Here is a 9,922-nt window from a genome sequence, read left to right as displayed (position 1 = left end):
TTAGGCTGGACAGTTCGTCTCTAGCACCTTTAGAGGGCGGCTTTTGCTGACTTGGCCGAGAGCTTTTGAATCCGGCGTTTACTGCCGTGCTCTTCGTGCTGTCTTCTTTATTCCGGCGTTTGTTATTATTGTTGCGCCGTGATTTCCCGTTTCCATCTCTAACTTCGGATGTACTGGGGTCGCTGATGCTGCATCTGGCTAGCCAGCTATCCTCACCCGCGCAAAAGCGGGTCATGAGGCTTGTTAATGCTGCCATTGTTCTCGGCTTTTCTTGGCCGAGATGTCTGGCAAGCCATTCGTCACGGACGCTATGCTTAAAAGCTGCCAAGGCTTCGGCGTCCGGACAGTCGACTATTTGGTTCTTTTTAGTAAGAAACTTGTTCCAAAGCTTTCGGGCTGACTCTCCAAGTTGTTGAGTTATATGACTCAAATCGTCCGCGTCCGGAGGTCGGACGTAAGTCCCCTGAAAATTTGCCCGAAAAGCATCTTCGAGCTCTTCCCAGCTTCCAATGGAACTTTTGGGTAGGCTCTTAAGCCAGTGCCGAGATGGCCCTTTGAGTTTAAGGGGTAAATACTTAATGGCGTGGAGGTCATCTCCCCGAGCCATATGGATATGGAGGATATAATCCTCAATCCAGACACTAGGCTCTGTTGTTCCGTCGTATGCCTCTATATTTACGGGTTTGAATCCCTCTGGAAATTCATGATCCAGCACCTCATCAGTGAAACATAGGGGGTGTGTGGCACCCCTGTATCCGGGTGTACCACGTTCTTCGGATGTTTGTTGTGTTGCGTTGTATGCTGGAGCGCGCTTACGTGGTCCATAGATGGATCTGGTTGTGTCATCCTTTTGATGCGAGTCCTCGCGTAGATCGCGTATTGGCGTATGTGCGGCGTTGTTTGCCGCTCTATGTTGGCCGTGAGGTCGCTTATCCGGCCAGATGGCTGTTTTGATTTTTGGTTGTGGGGGATCTAAGGCCTCCTCATCGAATTCAGGTAGAAAATTTCGCTTTGGGTAGCTCTTGGTGGGGCGATTACCGCCGTACTTTGCTGCTGTGTTGAGTACTTTATTCCATCTGATTTGGAGTGTGTCTTGCGCAGCCTTGAGCCTTTGCTTCTGCTTTTTTAGACTCCTCGCGGTGGCAACGAGCCTTTGATGCGCATTCTGTTGCTCCGGGTGCCTGTCCGGTGTGACGTCATCTAGACTATGATCTTTGATAGAGTCGGGTTGTTCGGCTTGATTCTCTGTGTTGCCGTGGTCCGGCAATGGTTCCCCCTGCTCTAACGCTGGGTCTGTATGATCGTTGTTTCTACCGAGGCGGGATTTGGGGCGGCACTTACGCCACCATTTGGACTGCTTCTCGAGGGAACAATCCTTCGTTGCGTCCTTCCGTTCCTCGTCGTCGTTTTCCTTTGGTGTGTCCACCATGTATACATCATGTGGTGAAGTGGCTGTCCAGTGCCCTGTGGGCAGTGGTTCCTCTTTATCTCCCGCATCATCGTCCATACCGTCGATGTCTTCGGAGCTGAAGTCGAGCATGTCGGTTAAGTCATCGACAGTGGCTATTAAGTGGGTGGTGGGTGGGGCGCGAATTTCTTCGTCGTCCGCATCCCAGTCTTGCCGGACATAGTTCGGCCAGGATCCTCCTGACAAGGAGAGAGACCTTAATGAGTTCAGTATGTCGCCAAAGGGCGAGTGCTGAAAAATATCCGCGGAGGTAAACTCCATGATCGGCGCCCAATCGGATTCGATAGGAACGGGCGTAGACGGTTGGGAGTCCGTGGCCGGAGAAGGATCCGGCAGTTTAACAACACGGCTCTCATGCGAGGTAAGGTCGATGTTCGGCTCGATCGCCGCTGAGGGTAAGGCCTCCGTGGCGGGGTCCATCCACCCGTCCATGGATGGCGCAACTGGCTCCGAATTGAGGGTCGGAGCGGCTGCCTGTGCGATTTCCTGGACACTGTCCGATGGTGGAGCTAAATCGTACTCATCGTGACCGCGTGACGCACAAGGCAGAGGCTCGAGTCCGTCGAAGATCAAGTCTCCACGGATATCGGCCGTGTAGTTCAAGCTTCCAAACCTGACCTGGTGGCCAGGGGCGTAACTTTCAATCTGCTCCAGATGGCCAAGCGAATTGGCCCGCAGTGCAAAGCCGCCGAACACGAAGATCTGTCCGGGGAGAAAAGTCTCACCCTAGACTGCATCGCTATCAATGATAGTAGGAGCCATCAAGCCTAACGGCGACGACACAGAGGAACTCTCAATGAAAGCACCAATGTCGGTGTCAAAACCGGTGGATCTCGGGTAGGGGGTCCCGAACTGTGCGTCTAAGGCGGATGGTAACAGGAGGCAGGGGACACAATGTTTTACCCAGGTTCGGGCCCTCTTGATGGAGGTAAAACCCTACATCCTACTTGATTAATATTGATTATATGGGTAGTACAAGAGTAGATCTACCACGAGATCAGAGAGGCTAAACCCTAGAAGCTAGCCTATGGTATGATTGTATGTTGTCCTACGGACTAAAACCCTCCGGTTTATATAGACACCGGAGAGGGTTAGGGTTACACATGGTCGGTCACAGAGGAGGAGATACACATATCCGTATTGCCTAGCTTGCCTTCCACGCCAAGTAGAGTCCCATCCGTACACGAGACGAAGTCTTCAATCTTGTATCTTCATAGTCTAACAGTCCGGCCAATGGATATAGTCCGGCTTTCCGGAGACCCCCTAATCCAGGACTCCTACAGTGGGCATCTCCATAGCCCATTGATTAGCCTTGTTGATGTGAGACTTTCTTCCTTTTTGTCTTCTCCACATAACCCCCTCATTATATTCTATTCCACCCATAGTGCTATGTCCATGGCTCGCGCTCATGTATTGCGTGAAGGTTTATGAGTTTGAGATTACTAAAGTATGAAACAATTGCTTGGCTTGTCATTGGGGTTGTGCATGATGAGAGCATTCTTGTGTGACGAAAATGAAACATGACTAAACCATATGATTTTGTAGGGATGAACTTTCTTTGGCCATGTTATTTTGAAAAGACATAATTGCTTAGTTAGTATGCTTGAAGTATTATCATATGTCAATATGAACTTTTGTCTTGAATCTTTCGGATCTGGATATTTATGCCACAATTAAGAAGAATTACATTAAAATTAGGCCAAGTAGCACTCCGCATCAAAAATTCTGTTTTTATCATTTACCTACTCGAGGACGAGCAGGAATTAAGCTTGGGGATGCTTGATACGTCTCCAACGTATCTATAATTTTTGATTGCTCCATGCTATATTATCTACTGTTTTGGACTATATTGGGCTTTATTTTCCACTTTTATATTAATTTTGGGCCTAACCTATTAACCGGAGGCCCAGCCCAGATTTGCTATTTTTTTGCCTATTTCAGTGTTTCGAAGAAAAGGAATATCAAACGGAGTCGAAACGGAACGAAATCAACTAGAGAAGTTACTTTTGGAAGGAAAACTACCGGATGGACTTGGACCCCACGTCAGGAGCCAAGGGAGGTGCTCACGAGGGCGGGGGGCGCCCCCCCCCTAGGGCGCGCCCCCCTGCCTCGTGGGGCCCCTGAAGCTCCACCGACGTACTTCCTACACCCATATATACTCACGTACCCTAAAACTTCCAGAACAGACAATAGATCGGGAGTTCCGCCGCCGGAAGCCTCCGTAGCCACTGAAAACCAATCTAGACCCGTTTCGGCACCCTGCCGGAGGGGGAATCCTTTTCCGGTGGCCATCTTCATCATCCCGGTGCTCTCCATGACGAGGAGGGAGTAGTTCTCCCTCGGGGCTGAGGGTATGTACCAGTAGCTATGTGTTTGATCTCTCTATCTCGTGTTCTTGAGGTGATACGATCATGATGTATCGCAAGCTTTGCTATTATAGTTGGATCCTATGATGTTTTCTCCCCCCTCTACTCTCTTGTAATGGATTGAGTTTCCCCTTTGAAGTTATCTTATCGGATTGAGTCTTTATAGATTTGAGAACACTTGATGTATGTCTTGCCGTGCATATCTGTGGTGACAATGGGATACCACGTGATTCACTTGATGTATGTTTTGGTGATCAACTTGCAGGTTCCGCCCATGAACCTATGCATAGGGGTTGGCACACGTTTTCGTCGTGATTCTCCGGTAGGAACTTTGGGGCACTCTTTGAGGTCCTTTGTGTTGGTTGAATAGATGAATCTGATATTGTGTGACGCATATCGTATAATCATACCCACGGATACTTGAGGTGACATTGGAGTATCTAGGTGACATTAGGGTTTTGGTTGATTTGTGTCTTAAGGTGTTATTCTAGTACGAACTCTAGGGCTGTTTGTGACACTTATAGGAATAGCCCAACGGATTGATTGGAAAGAATAACTTTGAGGTGGTTTCGTACCCTACCATAATCTCTTCGTTTGTTCTCCGCTATTAGTGACTTTGGAGTGACTCTTTGTTGCATGTTGAGGGATAGTTATATGATCCAATTATGTTATTATTGTTGAGAGGACTTGCACTAGTGAAAGTATGAACCCTAGGCCTTGTTTCCTATCATTGCAATACCGTTTACGCTCACTTTTACCATTAGATACCTTGCTGTTTTAATAATTTCAGATTGCAAATACCTTTATCTACTATGCATATACCACTTGTATCACCATCTCTTCGCCGAACTAGTGCACCTATACAATTTACCATTGTATTGGGTGTGTTGGGGACACAAGAGACTCTCTGTTATTTGGTTGCAGGGTTGCTTGAGAGAGACCATCTTCATCCTATGCCTCCTACGGATTGATAAACCTTAGGTCATCCACTTGAGGGAAATTTGCTACTGTCCTACAAACCTCTGCACTTGGAGGCTCAACAACGTCTACAAGAAGAAGGTTGTGTAGTAGACATCACCAGACAGGAAGCTTTTTGGTGCCTTGGTGTGTCCTCCAACTAACGATGAGAAGAATCGCATGTTTATCCTTTCCTTGTAAGCGACCATGTGTAACCCTAGTGCCCCTGGTGTCTATATAAACAAAGAGCATTTAGTCCATAGGGACTAGAACAACAACCATCATCCTACTAGTTTAGGGTTTAGTTCATCTGATCTCGTGGTAGATCGACTCTGTAATCCTCATATACACAAGCAATATAATCAAGCATGACGTAGGGTTTTACCTCTTCGAGAGGGCCCGAACCTGGGTAAACATCATGTCCCTAGTCACTTGTTCCCCATTGATCCAAGATCCACATGTCTGGACCCCCTACCCGAGATTCGTCGGTTTTGACACCGACATTGGTGCTTCCACTGAGAGTTCCGATGTTGGATCGTCGAAGGATTGATGGCTCCCCTGATCATCAGAGACGACATCAGCACCGGGGACATCTTCGTCCCCGGGCAACTTTACACGTTCGGCAGCATCGTGTTGCACGCTGACTCGACCGGTCATCTCGACTAGATCGACAGTTTCGCCCCTGAGCACCAGATCAGGTTTGGTAACTTAGAGTACATCACAGACGCTAGGGGTGATCTGATCTTCACCGGCTTCTCAGCTTCACCTGGGACACCTGTGGACCCCGAAGCATCGACTTCGAGGCCTCTCCCCGATCCGATCACTGGACCGGCCCTTACCTCGTAGCCGGCTTTGAGCTCAGATGCCTACACTATGTCCGAAGATCGGGAATCACCCCCGACCGGACTCCCCCTAGGAGCCCCCTGGGTTCAAGATCTCATATCAATTTTCAACTGCTGGGAAAGAATTGGGGTGCGGCAGGAAGAAATGGAATTCTCAAAAAAAGTATAAACAGGTCTTCCCCACTGCTGCAGAGAGTCTGAGCTGGGTGGAATTGAAGTTGGGTTTCGATCAAGACACCCCTGCCTACTTACCTTCAAAAAACAACTAATGATCAACCGATCACAGAGGTCCTTTTCCAGCAACTTCAAATCAGAAAGCCCGGACTCCCATAAAGAATGCTTGCAAATCTTTCTTTTTATTACGATGACAATATGGACCTTGTTACTGTCTCATTTTCTTATATTTATATAAGTTCTATTTTCTTATATTTATACAAGAATAGAATCACGCTCTGTAGGATTTGAACCTACGTCTGCCGACGGCAAGGTAGGAGGAGGGCAGGGAGAGGACAGGAACGACTGGCGCTAGGGTTCGCCCAGCCGCCGCTTGCAGGAGCGACGTGGGGGGGGGAGGGGGTTCTTATGATGCTGCCCCTTGCTTCGTTAGAGGCGTTGGCGCCCCGTCTTCCCTTGATAGCTATCGTGGTTAATGTAATGTTGTGCAAAAGAAGCAAACATGTTGTGCCACATTTTTTTAGACAAATATGTTGTGCCACATACATGCGTGTAAGGTTGGGCATACGGAACGGGCCTTTTGGCCCGCTCATGGACCTGCCCTGACCGAATTGCATAGGACCGACAAAAAAACAGCCAATCTGGTCTGCAAATATAGGCCCAAAAACAGTGAAATCCTATTCGCCCCATTGTGCGACAAACTGACGAGCTTCCGCATAGGTGGGGAGCCGAGCGAACCAGCGTTGGGCTGGCCCATTTTTGCGTCGAGAAGGATCCGGCTTTGGGAAAAGTCAGTTTATACCGGTTTTGGGAATCTTTCAAAAGGTTCAAAACCGATTTTTTTTTCTTTTGGTTTTTTCTTTTGTTTTTTCCTTTTTTGTAATTTTATTTTTCCCTTTTTTAAAAATGTTCATGAATTCAATTTCTATTGTTCAAAATTGCAAAAATTGTAATCATTTCCATATAATTCTCTTAAAGTTTCAAAACATGTTGCAATATTTGTACATAGAATTAAAAAATGTTCCTGTTTTCGGAAAAAGTACAGGTATTTCATTTAAAGTTCCTTTTTTTCAAATATGTTCATAAATTCAAATGGTGTTTGCATTTTTTAAAATGTTTGATACTTTCAAAAAATGTTCTTATTTTTTTCAAAAACAAATTCTACATTTTCAAAAATGATCTTCAAATTTGATCATAGATGCAAAAATTGTTCAAGTTTTAGAAATATGTTAGTGTTTTTCAAAAATTCTTCAGAAATTATAAATTGTTCCCACTTTTTTAAAATGTAAATTTTAAAAGTATTTATGTTTTCCAAAGATGTTCGCATTTTAGAAAATAATTCAGAATTTTAAAAAAATCCTGTTTAAAAAATCACAGATTCAAAGATTGTTGTTTTTTCCATAAATGTCTGTGTTTTGCAAATAATGTGCAGAAATTCAAAAAATGTTCCCATTTTATAAATTTGTTAATAAATGAAAAGGTGTTTAAGTTTTCGAAAAATGTTCATGTTTTTAAAAATTGTTTAGGAACTTAAAATATGTTCCCTTTTTCAAATTTGTTCAAAATTCAAAAAAAGTGTTTCACATTTTAAATTTTTTAACATGTTGCTCGTGTTGTTTAGAAAATTTTCGGATTTTCAAAAATACTAGCCTTTGAAAAAATTATTCGGACACTTCTAGGAAATGTCGAAAATTCCAATAGTGTTCGGATCTGCCAGGTAATTTAGTTCTTAAAATGTCATGTTGTATATTTGTCACATATAGCCTTTTTTTTGAGGAATATTTGTCACATCGCTCGCCAACGGGCAGGCCCAGTCGAGGGTTTCTGCATGTACGTCGGCGCCCGACTTGCCGCAAAATGCAACATATAGGAGCTCCCCGAAACTAGTCTTGTTTTGGGTCAGTCCGCTCAGTCGGACCGAAACATACTTCTTCCTGCATTTTTTTAAATAACACGGACGAGGCCTAGCCCATCCTAGACTCGTGTTTATGACCTAGCCCATCCTAGACTCATGTTTATGACCTAGTGTGATTGCCAAGTCTTTAGGATATTTCTCAAGCCCCATCTTAGCTATCTCTGCAATCATACTAACTCTGCATTTTGGTTAAGATATTCTTGAATTTAATTTCATTAGATAGTGTACAACGGGTGAGTAAGCATGTTGCTTTAATTTGTATTGTCTGAGGATCTGTTGGAGAAATATTACTAATAAGAATGTGTGAACTAATATTTTTTTTGTGTGAACTAATATTATGGACAGAAGGGAAATTGAAGCTGATATCTTTCAACAAATCTCATATTCGTAGAATTAGCGAACCAACTGATAATTAAGATGATCCACCAAGAGAATCATAGCTTTGTATTAAAATCACCTAAACATTAATCGGTGATATTTCTATGAAAAGAACATATTTCTTATTGTACTAATCATTCTTTCAGCTTGAGAGTCACTGTTCTGCTATGATCTAGAGGTATCTTGTTTAACTTAATCTGCACCATCGGGACATAAGCATGGAAACCTGCACACGTCGTGTTTACAATTATATGGGTGTGTATGCTTGTTGATGGTGTCCCGGCCCAGGGTTCTCTCACAATGTCGATTCCTGGCCAAATGTGCTGGGCTGAGAACCCCTAGGTCAATTCCATCCTGGGCCACGTTGGGCAGTCCATGGCGATTATGTGGAAGACTTGGAGGACTTGCGTTATAAGCAGAAAATATTGGAGCCATGGAGGACTCTACCTTCATTGACGTAGCCGACTAAGATCTATAATCCTAGGGCCCTTATATAAGTTGGGGTCCGGTCTCCCTAATTAGTTTACTTGTACTTTATACACACCCCTATCGCAAAAAAGGAGAGCAGGAGTAGGGTATTACCTCGATCGAGAGATCCCAAACCTGGGTAAAAGATCGCCTCCTGTTATCATCCAGCCTAAATCACCTAGATGGGATACCATACCTTGGGACATGTTGGGGTCGTCTCCAACAGTGATGCCCACGCAGGTCCAGCTAGGTGAACGTAGAGGCTTCATGGGAGCTCAGATCGAATCTAGCGTGATATACGCCCCAGGACATATGTTCATCTTCAGCTCCGCCACCTTCATCGCTAGCTCGAGTGGCCACATCGTCCAGGTCGAGAACTTCGCTCCAAGCCGAATTGTCTGATTCGGCAATCTGGAATATGCCACAGATTCACGTGGATAGCTAATCTTCTATGGTCTGGCATCATGTCGGGCTCGGGAGCATCAATGGGAGGTCGAATCGCAAACATCGAGGATCATCTCACCGAGGTGCTTGAGGGTGTAACCGAGGAGATGGTGACCTGGAGAAGGAGACCAGTGAATCTATGGACAAACGGCCGCCAACGGTGCATTTGCGCCCGTGACAGGGACACAATGTCCCTAGATTTCGGTCAAGGCCAGTGCTACATGGTATACAGAGCCTCGTTTGTTCCTGTGCTCGTGGCCATGGCGATCGTCCCACACGGCGCAGGGGTAGCACGGTTTCGATGCCGATGCCGATGCTCACACCGGATAACTACACGGTGTGGGCGATCAAGGCCGAAGCCATCCTCGACGCCCAGAACCTCTGGGAAGCGGTGTCGCCAGCCGGCGACGCGGCGGTCGACGCGGGAAAAAACAAGACGGCGAGGGCGGTGCTGTTCGGTGCGCTCTTCGAAGACTTGTTGATGCAGGTATCGACGAAGAAGACGGCGGCTGAGGTGTGGGCCAACTTGAAGACGAGGTTCGTCGGCGCCGATCGGGTCCAGGCGGCGCGGCTCTCCACTCTCCGTGGCGAGTTTGACAACCTGCACATGGAGGAGGGGGAGGCACTAGACGCGTACGCCGGCAAGATCGGCGGCATGGCAGCAAGGTATGCTGGCCTCGGCTCGACGCTCGGCGACGCCGCCATGGTGAAAAAACTGCTTGACACGGTGCCCGATTGGTTGTATGCCGCGGTGGCCGGGATCGAGCAGTTCTGCGACGTGGAGACGATGGCGTTCGAGGAGGCATTGAGTAGGCTCAAGGCGTTCGACGAACGCTTACGTCGGCGCACGCAGGACAACGGCGCACGAGGCGGCGATCAGCTGATGTTCACGGCGGCCCAGTGGGAGGCA

The sequence above is a fragment of the Triticum urartu genome, chromosome 3, assembly GCF_003073215.2.
Source record: "Triticum urartu cultivar G1812 chromosome 3, Tu2.1, whole genome shotgun sequence".
NCBI classification, from domain to species: Eukaryota; Viridiplantae; Streptophyta; class Magnoliopsida; order Poales; family Poaceae; genus Triticum; species Triticum urartu.
Note: the sequence above shows the minus strand (reverse complement) of the source record.